The 16,104-nt window shown below is 37.0% G+C and overlaps 1 pseudogene; it reads left to right on the top strand.

Moving 5' to 3' along the window:
• Positions 1 to 5,295: 5,295 nt before the first annotated feature.
• On the top strand, positions 5,296 to 10,295 carry LOC129655882 (T-cell surface glycoprotein CD1c-like; annotated as a pseudogene).
• Positions 10,296 to 16,104: the final 5,809 nt, after the last annotated feature.

The following is a 16,104-nucleotide window of genomic DNA, read 5'->3' as shown; positions in this document are numbered from 1 at the left end:
TCCTCCTGCCCCCAATCCCTCCAAAATCAGAGTCTTTTCCAATGAGTCAACTCTTTGCATGAGGTGGCCAAAGTATTGGACTTTCAGCTTCAACATCAGTCCTTCCAATGAACACCCAGGACTGATCCCCTTTAGGATGGACTTGTTGGATCTCCTTGTAGTCCAAGGGACTCTCAAGAATCTTCTCCAACACCACAGTTCAAAAGCATCAATTCTTTGGGGCTCAGCTTTCTTTATAGTCCAAATCTCACATCCATACATGACCACTGGAAAAACCATAGCCTTGACTAGACAGACCTTTGTTGGCAAAGTAATGTCTACAGAGTTACAAACTTAACATCCAGAATGAGTGTTTTAATTCTTTGTAAAAATTTACCAACAGTGGTTTGACCCGTGCTTACTTTATTCTTATCATATAATTTATAAAATATTTTTTCTATGCCTTGGTGAATTTTCATAATTCTTTCTAAGTTTGAATCAGGTTCCAACATTTTTTACTTGTTTTCAGTTTGGGGGAGTCTCTGAAATTTCCTTAAAACTGAAGTCTTCCACAGGCATAACTTCATATGAGACACCTTCATCAATTTTATAACAACCATTCTCCTCGTTTATGTTGATAAGTTCCTCTATCTAGGTTCATATCTATAATTTCTCAACCAGTGGCAATATCCATCTTCCTCAGGCCAGCTATTTCTTCAATGACTTCATTAACATTCAGTTCAAATCTCATTTCCAGCATTTTCATTTTTATCTTTGTTGGTCAATTCATTGTTTTATTATTATTCAATTAAAATGTCACAGAATTTATTATTGAAATACAAGGAGACAATCAAGTATACCCTTTGATGTCTGTTCATGGAAAAGAATAACAGTCAATGATAAACTTTGTGAAGGGTTGTGATTTGTCAGTGATATCATTAGTTATTGATTGCATGCTTATTTATTATTTCCATAGTGATTATTTTCATAGTGATTATGGATTATTTAGTTATTTCCATAGTGATTCATGGAACTAAAAATTAGTAGTTTTGTACTTTACTTACATTTAATATAATGTGGCAACTGAAATTTGAGCCATGCTGTTGGGGAATTGGTGTTATTTAAAGAAACCCTGGTAACTAAAATTTGTGTGTATTGAAAGTGTGCAAAGCAAGCAATACCTATATTAGACAAAAGAAGACTGCATTATCTGTGGATCCCTAAATTTTCCTTGTTTTTTTGCTTCTGCCAAGTGACCAGCTTAGAGCCATTTCTTTGTTATTGTTGTAAGATAGCTAAAACTTATAAGACATGAGAGAAATGACAGTAAACTTCAGTTTTTTTTAAAGTTGACAAATACCAGAAATATATTATTCAGAAAAATAAGATAATTTTGAAATTAACATAGACATACCTCTAATAGTATATCCCTACATGTTTAGCTACATGCTTTTTGATTGCCTCTTATGATAGCAGTTTGTTATATCATTTTCTCCAGGAAACATGAAAAGATCATTCAGTCTGTCTCTAGCATAAATTGATCAGATTTGTTTTTCTTTTTTATTGATTGTTTAGAAGAACTCCTTTTTTGTTTCACAATTTATTGCTACCAATGTAAATTTTAAAATTTGTTTTAAGACTATGTTTTAAAGCAGTTTTTAGGGTTACAAGGAAATTGAGAGGAAAGTGTACAATTTGCCCACACATAGTCATGTCCTCACCATCATCAACATCACTTTCCATATGGCGCTTTTTTTTTTTTTTTTTACCAAGGATAATCTACATTGACACATCATAATCACCCAAAGTCCATAGCTTACCTCAGAATTCACTCTTGGTGTTGTATATTGCATGGGTTTGGATAAATGTATTCTTCATTTAATATTGTAAAGAGAATTTTTACTGTCGTAAAAATTCTCTGCACTCTATTCATCCTTTCTTGCCTAGAACCACTTATTAATATTAGTTTCCTGAGTTGGGCATTTCAAATTGAGTGAATATTATTCAATGTTAAATTCATGTGAAGGAAAACCTACGATCAAGTTTTTTCTAAGAAAAATTAAAAAAAATTTCTAGCTAGAGCATAAAGTAACCACAAGATTTCTTTTTATCTTCCTGTTTAGTAGGGTGGATTTTTTTCTGGTCCAGTCTTACTGAGGATGTAATACAAAATCTAATCAATGAATATAGTAAAGTTGAAGGATATAAAATCAACACACAGAAATCCCTTGCATTCCTATACACTAATAATGAGAAAATAGAAAGAGAAATTAAGGAAACAATTCCATTCACCATTGCAATGAAAAGAATAAAATACTTAGGAATATATCTACCTAAAGAAACTAAAGACCTATAAATAGAAAACTATAAAACACTGGTGAAAGAAATCAAAGAGGACACTAATAGATGGAGAAATATATCATGTTCATGGATTGGAAGAATCAATATAGTGAAAATGAGTATACCACCCAAAGCAATTTATAGATTCAATGCAATCCCTATCAAGCTACCAATGGTAATCTTCATGGAGCTACAACAAATAATTTCACAATTTGTATGGAAATACAAAAAACCTCAACTAGCCAAAGCAATCTTGAGAAAGAAGAATGCAACTGGAAGAATCAACCTGCCTGACTTCAGGCTCTACTACAAAGCCACAGTCATCAACACAGTATGGTACTGGCACAAAGACAGAAATATAGATCAATGGAACAAAATAGAAAGCCCAGAGATAAATCCACGCACCTATGGACACCTTATCTTTGACAAAGGAGGTAAGGATATACAATAGATTAAAGACAATCTCTTTAACAAGTGGTGCTGGGAAATCTGGTCAACCACTTGTAACAGAATGAAACTAGAACACTTTCTAACACCATACACAAAAATAAACTCAAAATGGGTTAAAGATGTAAACGTAAGACCAGAAACTATAAAACTCCTAGAGGAGAACCTAGGCAAAACACTCTCTGACATACATCACAGCAGGATCATCTATGACTCACCTCCCAGAATATTGGAAATAAAAGCAAAAATAAACAAATGGGACCTAATTAAACTTCAAAGCTTCTGCACAATAAAGGAAACTATAAGCAAGGTGAAAAGACAGCCTTCAGAATGGGAGAAAATAATAGCAAATGAAGCAACTGACAAACAACTAATCTCAAAAATATACAAGCAACTCCTACAGCTCAATTCCAGAAAAACAAATGGCCCAATCAAAAAATGGGCCAAAGAACTAAATAGACATTTCTCCAAAGAAGACATACAGATGGCTAACAAACACATGAAAAGATGCTCAACATCACTCATTATCAGAGAAATGCCAATCAAAACCACTATGAGGTACCATTTCACGCCAGTCAGAATGGCTGTGATCCAAAAGTCTACAAGCAATAAATGCTGGAGAGGGTGTGGAGAAAAGGCAACCCTCTTACACTGATGGTTGGAATGCTAACTAGTACAGCCACTATGGAGAACAGTGTTGTGATTCCTTAAAAAACTGGAAATAGAACTGCCTTATGACCCAGCAATCCCACTGCTGGGCATACACACCAAGGAAACCAGAATTGAAAGAGACACGTGTACCCCACTGTTCATCGCAGCACTGTTTATAATAGCCAGGACATGGAAGCAACCTAGACGTCCATCAGCAGCTGAATGGATAAGAAAGCTGTGGTACATATACACAATGGAGTATTACTCAGCCATTAAAAAGAATACATTTGAATCAGTTCTAATGAGGTGGATGAAACTGGAGCCTATTATACAGAGTGAAGTAAGCCAGAAGGAAAAACACCAATACAGTATACTAACGCATATATATGGAATTTAGAAAGATGGTAACAATAACCCTGTATACTAGACAGCAAAAGAGACACAGATGTATAGAACAGTCTTTTGGACTCTGTGGGAGAGGGAGAGGGTGGGATGATTTGGGAGAATGGCATTGAAACATGTATAATATCATATATGAAACGAGTCGCCAGTCCAGGTTCGATGCACGATACCGGATGCTTGGGGCTGGTTCACTGGGATGACCCAGAGGGATGGTACAGGGAGGGAGGGGGGAGGAGGGTTCAGGATTGGGAACACGTGTATACTCGTGGCATATTCATGTTGATGTATGGCAAAACCAATACAATATTGTAAAGTTAAAAAATAAAAAAATAATAAATTATTAAAAAAAAATAGAAAATCTCATGCCCAACTTGTATCTTTTTTTGGAGGTCTCAAGACTACCTCATCATCTGTATGGCTAGTGTAGCCAAAGCCCTTGGGAATCAACCCTTGACAACACTCTGGGAAGTTCAAGTGTTAATGTTCATTTCTAGCTCCAATTTTCAATGTCTCATTTGATTGTTTTCTGGACAATTTCTTTAATCTTATGAGGTGAGCATATATTGAATAAATAATTTATAAAACTATAGTTTATCCAGAATATCTACATTTTTATAGTAGTTTTTGTTGTTGTTGTTATTCTTTCCTGGCTTCAATCTTGCAAAAAAAGCATCTTACTTGTCATGCACATATGTAAGCATGGAAATTGAAGGGTCAAGTGATGTGGAAATACTCTAGGCTTTAAAATTTAACTGAGGTGGTGAGCAGAGTTTAGAAAGAATGGATAGGAAAATTAGGGAGGAGTGCTGATAAAATAGAGATGGGACCCTAGGGACTCAGATTAAAGGTAAATAGAGAACATTATGGAGTCATAATAAAGTAAGTAAGAAATGAGGACCAGGAGGCAGAGCTGGAAAAAACTATGTAAATAAAAATGAATATGAACACAGACCAACTCAAAGAATGTTAAAATTGAAACAGAACTGGAGAATATAAAATTATTTTAGTCCAATCATTTTACAGTGGGAGAAACTGAGACCCAAGACAGTAATCAATGCATTCTAGTAAGGGGTTTATCCTAGATCTCAGGATGGGACTTTTCACTGCTGCAGATGTGAGAGGCAGGAGGACCCAGAACAAAAGCTGAAACTGCTGCTGTGAACCAGGAAGGGGAGAGAATCACATGAAGAAGTGCTGATGGGGAAATGAAACTTCAGGGAAAGGCATGTGGCTCTGAGAAATAGTGGGGTTTCTTGAGCAAGAAAGTGGGCAGAGGGTGAGGTTTCTGCTGGCAGAGAGGGGATGATGGAGTAGAGTGTAACACTGTGGGGTGGACACATGCCAGTGGAGTGCTGAGGACAGTGATCTCTAGCGGGGAACCACTCGCTGACGTGAGCTTGGTGGAGGGCCAGGTAAGAGCCCAGGCAAAGGTGAGCGTGAGCACATCTATAACCTGAGCACCAATAGAGTGAGAAGATGGAGCCTGGGGAAGGTGGGTGACAGAGGAAGAGCACTGACACCCCCAGAAAAGGCAGGGCCCTCAGACAGGCTGGATTCTAATCAGGAGATGTTCCAGCCGTCTCAGGTTATTCTTTGGGGATCATGTGTATCTAGAGGGCCTATATAACCACCTCTTTCTCTCCCTATTGGAGATTTTCAGGCTCTTGGATCTCTGTTAATAATTGTTCACTGGTACAAATTGTTCACTGGTACAAATTTCCCTTCTCACAAATCCTACTTCTTCCACTTCCTCCAACCTTTTTCTTGGGGAATGATATATTAAAATATGAGCCTTTGTGTATAGTACTGGCATATGTAGGAGTTTGGATTATTTTTCATGAAGGCAATTGAAATATTTTAATTATGAGTTTGACAAGATCAGGTGTGCATTTTACATAGCAACTCTGAATCAGAGTGCTGAACAGAGAGGGAGAGGATTTGGATTGCATTGTCCAGATAAGGGATTATGGCAATGACCTGAGTCACACATGATGAAAGTAAGGACTAAATGTTAGTAGGGTTAGAGATAAAGAGGCAGATTTTACAGATTATGGAGAGAAATGCAGTGGTGACTGTGAGGAGAGATAGGTTTGCAAAGATTGTGCATTACTAGTTTTCTGTTTAGATGATTGACTGAATATTATTATCATGGAATTGAATGACACCTTCTAATTCCTCTGAAGGAAAATTCCTTAAATATTTTTTAATTTCTTTTCTCAGTCCTATTCTTTCCTATGAAAATAGGAAATAGAATTAGCTCACTGGTGAGTCTAGGAAAGAAATTGGGTTTGTGATATGTCTCAACAGCTTCCTCCTGCCCTTTGCCTCTGGAGTCAAGCTGCTCTCACAAGTGCCAGTTCTGGTTTCCTCCTTCATCCCTTGACTCGACCAGACCCTTGGGGAGGGTTTGCTTAGAGGCTTTCTAGCACTTCTTGGACTAGGTAAGTGTATTAGTCTGCCTGGGCTGCAGAGGAAAACACACAGCCTGGATGGCTTCAACCATAGACATACTTTCTGACAGTTCTTGAGACTAGCAATACAAGAGAACTTGATTTCTTGTGAAGGCTCTCTTTCTGGCTTGCTTATAGATAGCCACCTTCCTGATATGTCTTCAGATGACCTTTACTCAGTACATGTGAGGAGAGACAGAGAGAGAGAGGGAGAAAGGAGGAAGAGGGAACTCATTCTGTGCCTTTTCACATAAGACCCCACTCTTAAGACCTCATTTAACTCTACTTTCTTAGAGTCATCATCTCCAAGTATAACCACCTTCGGGGTAGGGTTTTCAACATGTGAGTTTAGAGGGGACACAAATAATCCATTTATAAGAGTAAATAAGTCTACTTCTTTTGGTTTTCAATACCAGCAACATTACTTGGATTATACAGTTAAGGGAAATCATCTAGAAGATTTATCAGAAGTGAAGTTGACAATTTGATCCATATATCAATTGCTCTCTATCTTTATCTCATTTGGATTTGAATTCAGGAGGTAGGAAAGGATAGTAGTTACTGGGCTCTATAATACTGACTCCCTTAAAATATCATTTCTTCTTCTACTCAGTTACTTTAAGTCTATGTCCATAGTCCAACAACCATTATGATTCATTTCATGCACCTAGGAATGTTGTTCTCTCCCCTCCCTCACATGAGTTCCTCTTCACCCTCCCCTAACCTATACCATGAACCTCACTTATCATTTACCCTCCAACTTATTCAAATCAAAACCTCAGTTCTTGGCATTTGTCCCTTATGCCCTTTTCCCAATCCCACCAATTCTTCCCTTCCCTGTTCCTGACTGAATATATCATTGACTCACTCTTATACACTTATAAAACCATCTCCTTCTCCACATTTTAAAAAATAAGTCTCAGGTTCCCATATAGTTCCTCTCATTTTTTTCATTAATCTCTCTTTCTTCTTCCTCCCTCTTCCCAGATCCCTTTGAATTACAGGTGAGAGTTGACTGTGAGCTGCATTCTAGGGAAACCACAAAAGGGTTTTTTCAGGCAGCTTATCAAGGATCAGATTTCTTGAGTTTCCAAACCATGTCATGGGTACCATCTCCAGAGGATAAGAGTAGGGCCCAGAGTGTCTGTGATCTAATCAATCAGCATGAAGGCATCAAGGAAACAGTGCATAAACTCATCAGCAACATCTGTCCCCAATTTCTCTTGGGTCTCCTCAATGCAGGCATGATGTATCTCCAGAGGCAAGGTTGGTACAGCCCCCTTTTCTAAGATCTTTCTATATAAGTCTTGTTCCTTTCCACCATTCCTTTCAAAATTAAGAAGGGATAGTTTAAGAGGGAGAGGGGTTACTGGGCAAAAGTTCCTAGAGGAACTTTAATATTACTGTGGATATTTTGTCCCTAAACTGTCTGCTAGAGTCCTCACATGAATATTTTTAATGTCTTTTCCAGTGAGACCAGAGGCTTGGCTGACCAGTAGCCTGATCCTTGGTTCAAGTCAGCTACTGCTAGCTTGTCATGTCTCTGGCTTCTACCCAAAGCCTGTTTTGGTGATGTAGATGTGGGGTGAACAGGAGCAGCCAGGAACTTAGCAGGGTGATGTTCTGCCCAATGTTGATGGGATCTTCACATGATCATGCATGTGGTTGCTGAGGAGGCAACTGGCTTTTCTTGCCAGGTGAGGCATAGCAGTCTAGGAGACCAGGACATCTTTCTCTACTGGGATAAGTAAGATGGAATTTTTGAGTGTGCAAAGGTGATTCTTGAGCCTAGAAGTCAGGGCAAAAGAAAGTTTGATGATGGCAGAACTAAGTGAGAGAGATATTAAGAAGGAATTAATAGAGATGATTACAGAAATGCATAAATGGAATATGAGGGACACTCAGATATAAGAGCTTAGTGGGGAGATGAAGAATCCTTTCCAACATGTATGAGAATAAAGTGGCTAAATAAGATAATTGATGGGACTTATGCCTAGTTCGTATGCTAAGGCAGGCAAATCAATAGATAGAGCAAAATTGGCAGTGGGTTTATTATGACATCTAGGTGTCTCTCTAATATTCACAGGGCATCATCTTTCCATGAACTTGATGCAGTGATTGTGCCCCTAATACTTTTGATGATCCTTGCATTATGGATTAGGAAGCACTGGTGAGTTTTTGTATTTTCTCCTCTCTTTCCAATTTCTTATTTTATATTCCATTTCATTTTTACTTCTCTTAGCTTTCTTCTCTTGACCTCTCTCCTCTTCCTCAACCACTATTTCCATCTTATTTAGAATTTCTCCCCATTTCTCTTGTTTCACAGTTCATATCAAGACATCCCACGAGATTCTTCACCATGCCTTACCAATCTGAATGAGTACCCAACAGCCCAGAAGCCTAGGAGAACATAGTGATGCCACTGTTTCTCTTCTCCATTTTTTTTTCTGCTTCTACTTTATAATACTTTATTAATGCAAGCTATTTTAATTTCTGTAACTCTGCATGGAATACCTTCCTTGTAATCTCAATTTTCTTAGTAGTACTCAACCTTCAAAGCCCATTTCTGATGCCATATCCTCCAGAAGGCTTCCCTGATCCATAAGGAGGAAGGAGTCTCTCCCTGGTCTGAATCCAGACAGTGCTTCAGCTATGCTCTGCTACAAGTATACATTACTTCTTTCCCTGAATTACAGCTACTTAGGTCTTTGTACATCTTCTAATATTTAAGCTCCTTTGGGACAATGGTCATGACAAAGTTGACTTTCTTACATGCAAAGTGCTCAATGAAAATCAAACCAAAATAAAGCAACCTTATCCAAATTGGATTTGTTGTCATATCGACAGACTTCTCATTATAGTCATTTCTGACATCATTGTTGTTATTTGAAACTCTGATGGTCCCCGTCTTGTTTAAATGCTTTTTTTTCCCCCTTTTTTAATGTGGGCAAGAAATTCCATACTTCTTTAGTTACCTCACTTTCTATCTAAACTCTTACAGAAAAAATATAACTTTGCCCTTTGTCACACTTATTTTCTAAATACATTTAGTCAGCTCTTTCAAACTTATTCCAAACACAAGGAGAGAAAGAGTGCAGCCCATGTATGAAGGGCAATGGGCCAAATATATCACTGAATGGTTAAGGTAAGAGCAAGAGGAATGAGCATGGGATCAAAGCAAAGGATGTATATGGAAGGCAAGTCCCCCAGAGAGTGGTTCTGAGATATCCCTGCCTAGATGTTGGTTCCTTTAAGTTTCATTCACTGCATGAGTGTAAGTCACTGAGTCATATCCAACTCTTTGTTACCCCACAGACTGTGGCCCACCAGGCTCCTCTGTCCCTGGGATTTTTCAGGCAAAAATACTGGAGTGGGTTGCCATTCCCTTCTCCAGGGGATCTTCCCAACCCAGGGATTGAATCTAGGTATCCTACATTGCAGGCTGATTCTTTACCATCTGAGCCACCAGGGAAGATTTCATTCACTAATCAAGTAATATTTGTTAAGCTCTGAATACAAGACAATCATTCAACTCATAAACTGGTGGGGGAGAAAGCAACCAAGGTTATTCCTACTTTCTTGAAGTTTACTAAGTTTACTTTCTAAACCTGTGCCCTTTTTACTGGTCACATTTTTTTTTTTCTGCTTCATTATAAAAATTGAATTAACAGCAGATGTATAATTTATGTAAAATAAAATACATTTATTTTAGATGTACATGCCCATTATTTTGAAAAATATATAAACCTATGTAAACATGATCACAATCAAGATATGAAACATTTCCATTACCCCAATACTCCTCAAATCTATTTGCACTTAAACCATTACCAACTATGTATTATTGTAACTACTTCATATCTTATGCTAGTTGTTTAGATTTGTCTTTTCTGTAATTTTATTAAAATGGAACAAACTGTATATGCTCTTTGTAGCTGTCATTTTTTCCCACATAGCTTGTGGTTATGTCATCTATGTTGCTTATCGGTGCACTAGTATCTATCCTTTTTTATTGTTCAATATGCTCAATAGAATTCCATGTATGAATATGATATTCATACATGAAATTATGTGTGTGTGTGTGTGTGTGTATGTTATTCATCCACTGTTTGACTGTTGGTTTGTTTCTAGTTTGAGGTTCTTTTAATAAAGTCACCATTATTGTTTCTATTTGATTCTTGCATTTTTCATTTGTTTCTTTATTTACATGCTTGGGCTAATTCTGTCAATTTTGGCTGCCTTGCAGTTTGTAGCCACTGATGCCTCACTAAAGAAAATAAGTCTCATTGCAAGTGGAATATTACTCAGAAATAAAAAGGGAAGAATTTGAGTCAGTCGTAATGAGGTGGATGAACCTAGAGCCTGTTAAAAAGAGTGAAGTAAGTCAGAAAGAGTAAAACAAACACAGCATATTAATGCATATATATGGGATCTAGAAAAATGGTGGGATCTAGAAAAATGGTGCAGATGAACCTATTTCCAGCACAGGAATAGAGATGTAGACGTAGAAAACAGACATGTGGACACATCAGGGTAGGGGGAGCACGGGGAGGGTGTGATGAATTGTGAGAGTAGCATTAACATATATACACTACCATGAGGAAAATATATGGCTACTGGGAAGATGCTGTATAACACAGGAAGTCAAGCCTGGTGTTCTGTGATAACCTAGTTGTGGGGAATGGAAGGGGAGGGAGAGGCTCAAGAGGGAGGGAATTATATATATAATTATGGCTGATTCACATCGTTGTACAACAGAAACGAACACAACATTATAAAGCAGCTGTGTTCTGTGTGCTTTCTCATGTGATTTTTCAGACAAGAATACTAGAGTGGGTTGCCATTTCCTCCTCCAGGGGATCTTCCCAATCTGAGGCTTGAACCTGTATCTCCTGTGTCTCCTGCACTGGCAGTTGGATTCTTACCGCTGGTCACCTAAAAATGGACAACAGCAAAAAAGCAGTAAATCTATAAAAATAACATCAGAAAAAATGAAATCCAAAAGCATGCGGTGTGGATGGAAGGGCCAATAAGGCAAAAATACAATGGGTTTGCCAATCAGTCTGTTTCAGAAGCTTGTCTTTCTGTGTCCAAATGACTGGAGAGGCAGGTAAATTTTTGCTGGAAAAATGTTTCTTACAAATCGTTTAAGTTTCTTTACAATTTCAAGAATCCATGAATCCTAGACAAAATTAAGCCAATCAGGTTTCTGAGTTAAAATGGTCCACAAACTCATTTCCAGGTTTTGGATAAGATTGGATAGGGGATGACAATTTCATTGGTGAATAGACAGTAAAGGACTGTTATGGGTGCAAGCAGAAGGAACTCGATAAATGAGCAAATGCATAAACAAGTAAATCAAAGTATTCTTGTCTTTTTTAGATGCATTGTTAATGTTTATTGCTTGATTAATATCAGAGCATTAAAAAAAAACAAAAACAAAAACACAGTAATATCATGGCCTACTCATTTGCTTCAGGTTCCTCTGCCTGGTCTAGCATCTTTAGGTATTGTGACCACCACTCAGACTGTATAAGTTGGCACACAGGAGCAGCCCTCAGGCAGCAATTAGATAACAGCTCACTTGAGCAGCTGACCTGTATTTCGGTGGATGGACCTCTGTTGCCCTTAGGTCTGCAGAAATCTTACCTCTAGATTCAAGGTGTGTGTTTTCTATGCTTTAGGGATATAATTTTAGGATATTTGTTGTTAAATACAAGAAATTGTTGTTAGGAACTTGGAGAAATAGGAGGTAAAATTTCACCTTTTCATTCCTACCCTCTCATTTTACTTTTCGCCAGTATAGGCAGGATCTTGTCTTGGAGGCATGAGACATTTGAAAGAGGAGTCTTTACAGTATTAGTGTGGAATGGCTTGTGGAAAATAGTGGAAAAATAGTGGTAAAACTGGTGAAGTCTGAATAAATTTGTACTTTAATGATAATGTAAATTTATTGTTTTGGCAAATTTGCCAGAGTTTTGTAGGGTGGAGAAGGCAATGGCACCCCACACCAGTACTCTTGCCTGGAAAATCCCGGGGACAGGGGAGCCTGGTGGGCTGCCATCTATGAGGTCGCACAGAGTTGGAGACAACTGAAGTGACTTAGCAGTAGCAGCAACATTATGGGAAATGGTAGAAGTTTCCAAACTATCTCACACCTTTTCGTTAAACCTAAAATTATTAAGAAAAAAAAATTTTAACCCTATAAAGTGTATTAAAAAGTGAGTGAGTGAGTGAAGTCGCTCAGTTGTGTCCGACTCTTTGCCACCCCATGGACTGCAGCCTACCAGGCTCCTCCATCCATGGGATTTTCCAAACAATAGTACTGGAGTGGGTTGCCATTTCCAAAGTTAATAAAGTATATGAACTGTTAAGAAGGCCTACACAAGTGTGTGCCACAGAAACTAGCACTTACTATGTGGGTCTACATATTATGGTATAAACTAAGAAGAGCAAAAAAGAAATTCCATGGGGTAGAAGTGAAAGAAAAATTTAAATTAGAAATACATGGAAGAGCTGAATTAATAAGAATTAAAAATATAAAGTATTAAATATTCTATTCAAATATTTTCCCTCAAAAACCTCCATGAGCCTGTTAAGAAGAGTCAGTTATCCTGGCTGGAGAGTCTCAGAGAAAAGGTACCCAGTCTAATGAAAAGTCAGCCTATGCAATGGCCACTTCATCTTCTGCTGTACTTCAAAGTAGTGCAAAGAATTAGGAAACAGTTACCTCTAGCCATAGAATAAAGCTATCATGGACCAAGTAGTGTAGGTAAAGAAGGGTAGGGTGATGTGATGGAGATTTCAGACTCCTTAAATGAAGCCTTGTAGGCAGCATGTAAATGTGTTCAGCCTAGGCTCAGCAACGTCTACAGGATTTGGACATGAGGGAAAAGTCCAGCTTATCTGTGAGCTGGACAAATTTAAAACACAAAAAGCCATAAGGATGTGGATAGAATTGAAAAGTTATTATTTTGTTTAAACACTAGGATTGTTCTTTCCAAAATTAAACTAAACATTGTACCATTAAATCACAGAATAGAATATTTCCATCATGCAGATAATTTTGTTATATAGCACTATTCTAAGATGTAGTTAGCATAACTCAAAACTCCTTAAGATACATAACAAGTGAGGAGAAAGATATGGATTTTCATTTGGAATTAGCACTTTGAAGGCCTCAGAGCATACTGTATACTGCTTTTAAGTGTGTGAACTCATTTCAGGTCAGTTTAGCTATGACTGTAAAGGCCCATGACACTCAATGACTGAGGCCACAGAAGGTAGGGCTGGGAAACTTGTTCACAGGTTTTTAAAAAGTAGGTGCTAAATGTACTCATTGGTAGAATCATGGAAGCGTCACATAGGTGCTCTTAGAAATAATTGTTTAAGATTTTGGAGATTCTGAAGATAATCCAATAATATGTAAGGGCAATGATAAGAGCAACCTGGATTAGTATGGAAAGAGACCTTTTTGTACCCTGTTACTGTGGCTACCTGGAACAGCATTGGCTTCATAAACTCACATGAGTGAAATTGTTATCTAAATGGAAATCTCCTTGAAAAAGAATGAGACCTCAGAGAGAAAGTGCCACCGAACTTTAGAATTAGATTTGGAAGGAAAAAAGTTGAAATATATAAACCTCCTGAAAATCAGCTACAGGAAAGAATTGGCTGTGTGGGTGGACTTGGAAGATTAAAGAACTGCTGAATAGGTGAATGAAGTTAGAAACAGTCCAACTGTTTGATTATGTTGGACAGTCTGGATCTTCTCTCCTTTTTCCTGCACTTTTGAAGAAAGAACAATATGTTCAAATTGAAAGATGAGATTCTGTTGGTTGACTATTGAATGTAGTTATAATAGGAATTAATGGTACTTTATACCTTTCATTAACATTTTATTAAATTGACACTGCTTAATCTAATATCATTAAATTGTAACTCAGACTTCTTTGGAGGAAATACAGGAAGGTCACCTGATGATTACAGCGTTTTCGATAGTAGCAAATTGAACACTTCTCTCATTTATACAAATGTATTAAAAAATCAGTTCTAGGTGATTTCCCCCCACCATTTTCATACTTAGGAAGATTACATTATCTAAAGCTAATTAGATAATATTTTATCTAATTGTTTCCAGTTAATTTTCTTCTTGTCACATGTTTCCAGTTAATTTTAAGTTTTGGCAAGAAGATTAACAAAATAGGGATCTGTGACTGTAATTGTGGGACAGCCCCAGAGTGCAGCAGAGGAGGGGGGATTTCTTCTTAAAGAGACTGGTCACAAACAGTAAGTACTTGTAGTCAAAATTCATATGTACATACTAAGTCACTTCTTTCGTGTCCAACTCTGTGTGACCCTATGGACTGTAGCCTGCCAGGTGCCTCTGCCGAAGGGATTCTCCAGACAAGAATATTGGAGTGGGTTGCCATGCCCTCCTCCAGGGGATCTTCCCAACCCAGGGATCGAACCCACATCTCTAGACTCACCTGCATTGGCAGATGGGTTCTTTATCACTAAAGCTACCTGGGAAGCCCTTGGTCAAAACTGGTTAGGCTCAAATGAAATTTTGTGGAGCAAGGAGGAAGTAGTCATACCATAATATGTATCAAAAAATTAAAATTATAGTTATTTTTCCTTTAGAATTTATCTTCTATATGGTTTGAATTTAGAATAAGTCTTTTGTGATTTTGTTAATTATTTTGGGGTTTCTGTCAGAAATTTCTTTCTGCTTTGCTCAGTTATTTCATTGCTGAGACTTGCAGTTTCAGTAACCTCAAAATTGAAAACTGATGCTTGGTTATTTTCACCTATGTAACAGTGTTACTTGTGTAATAATCAAATTATTTTCCTCTGTAACTTTTTTTTTTTTTGCTTAATTTTACTTGTAAATGATTTTAAAATTCTTCAAGGTAGTACAGTTACTTGTAGTATGTTTTGAATCTTTTGACTATATATTTTTTGTAAGGTAGTATGTATTCTTTGTAATATTTATCCTTGTCTATAATACACAATGGTGTCATGAAACCAAGTAGAATTATAAGCATTTTATAGCTTAAAATGTGTTTGTAGAGAAAAAGAAATGTTGAAAATATGTAACTTAGACATATACTCAGGAAGCAAGTAAAAGAACCATAAAATGAGTCAAAATATGAGGAAGAAAGGAAGTAAGTATAAAGGCTACATCATTAAAATAGAAATTAAAGCATTTATGATAGAAACTACCAAATTAGAAACAGACAGCTTTTCTGAAAAAAATAAAATATAAAAGTAAACTGGAAGGAATGATAAAAAAGATACTGCACAAATAAAGATCACTGGGGTTTAATAAGTGGGTGCTAATGGATATAATTAAGAATGAAAATAAGAGAAAACTATGTACATCCTTATTTAGGTCATTTGAAATAAAAGTAAGATGGAAATTTTCATTGAAAATTATAAATAAGTCAAATAAGACTCATAAGAAAAATAAATTTAAAGGATATCAGTTGCCATAAAAGTTGAAACTGGTGGTAAACTTGCTGACTAATCCAAAAGACCTTAAGCACTTAATGATGCCCAGTTTCAAGATATACAAAATAATGGAAAACTACTGAAGTCATTTTATGAGGCTAGAATATCACAACACGAAAAGCTCAGCAACCCAACAAGAACACTTAAAGACAAAATAAACAGATAAACCAAACACCCAGTAGCTATTATTCAACTTCACTTAGGAATTGAAGAAAACTTAGATATACCAATAGCATTTTTACTAGGAGTACAAGAACAACTTAAAGAATACATTTGAATCAGTTCTAATGAGGTGGATGAAACTGGAGCCTATTATATAGAG

This window comes from Bubalus kerabau, chromosome 6 (genome assembly GCF_029407905.1).
Source record: "Bubalus kerabau isolate K-KA32 ecotype Philippines breed swamp buffalo chromosome 6, PCC_UOA_SB_1v2, whole genome shotgun sequence".
Taxonomy (NCBI): domain Eukaryota; kingdom Metazoa; phylum Chordata; class Mammalia; order Artiodactyla; family Bovidae; genus Bubalus; species Bubalus kerabau.
This window is presented reverse-complemented; position numbering and strand designations above follow the sequence as displayed.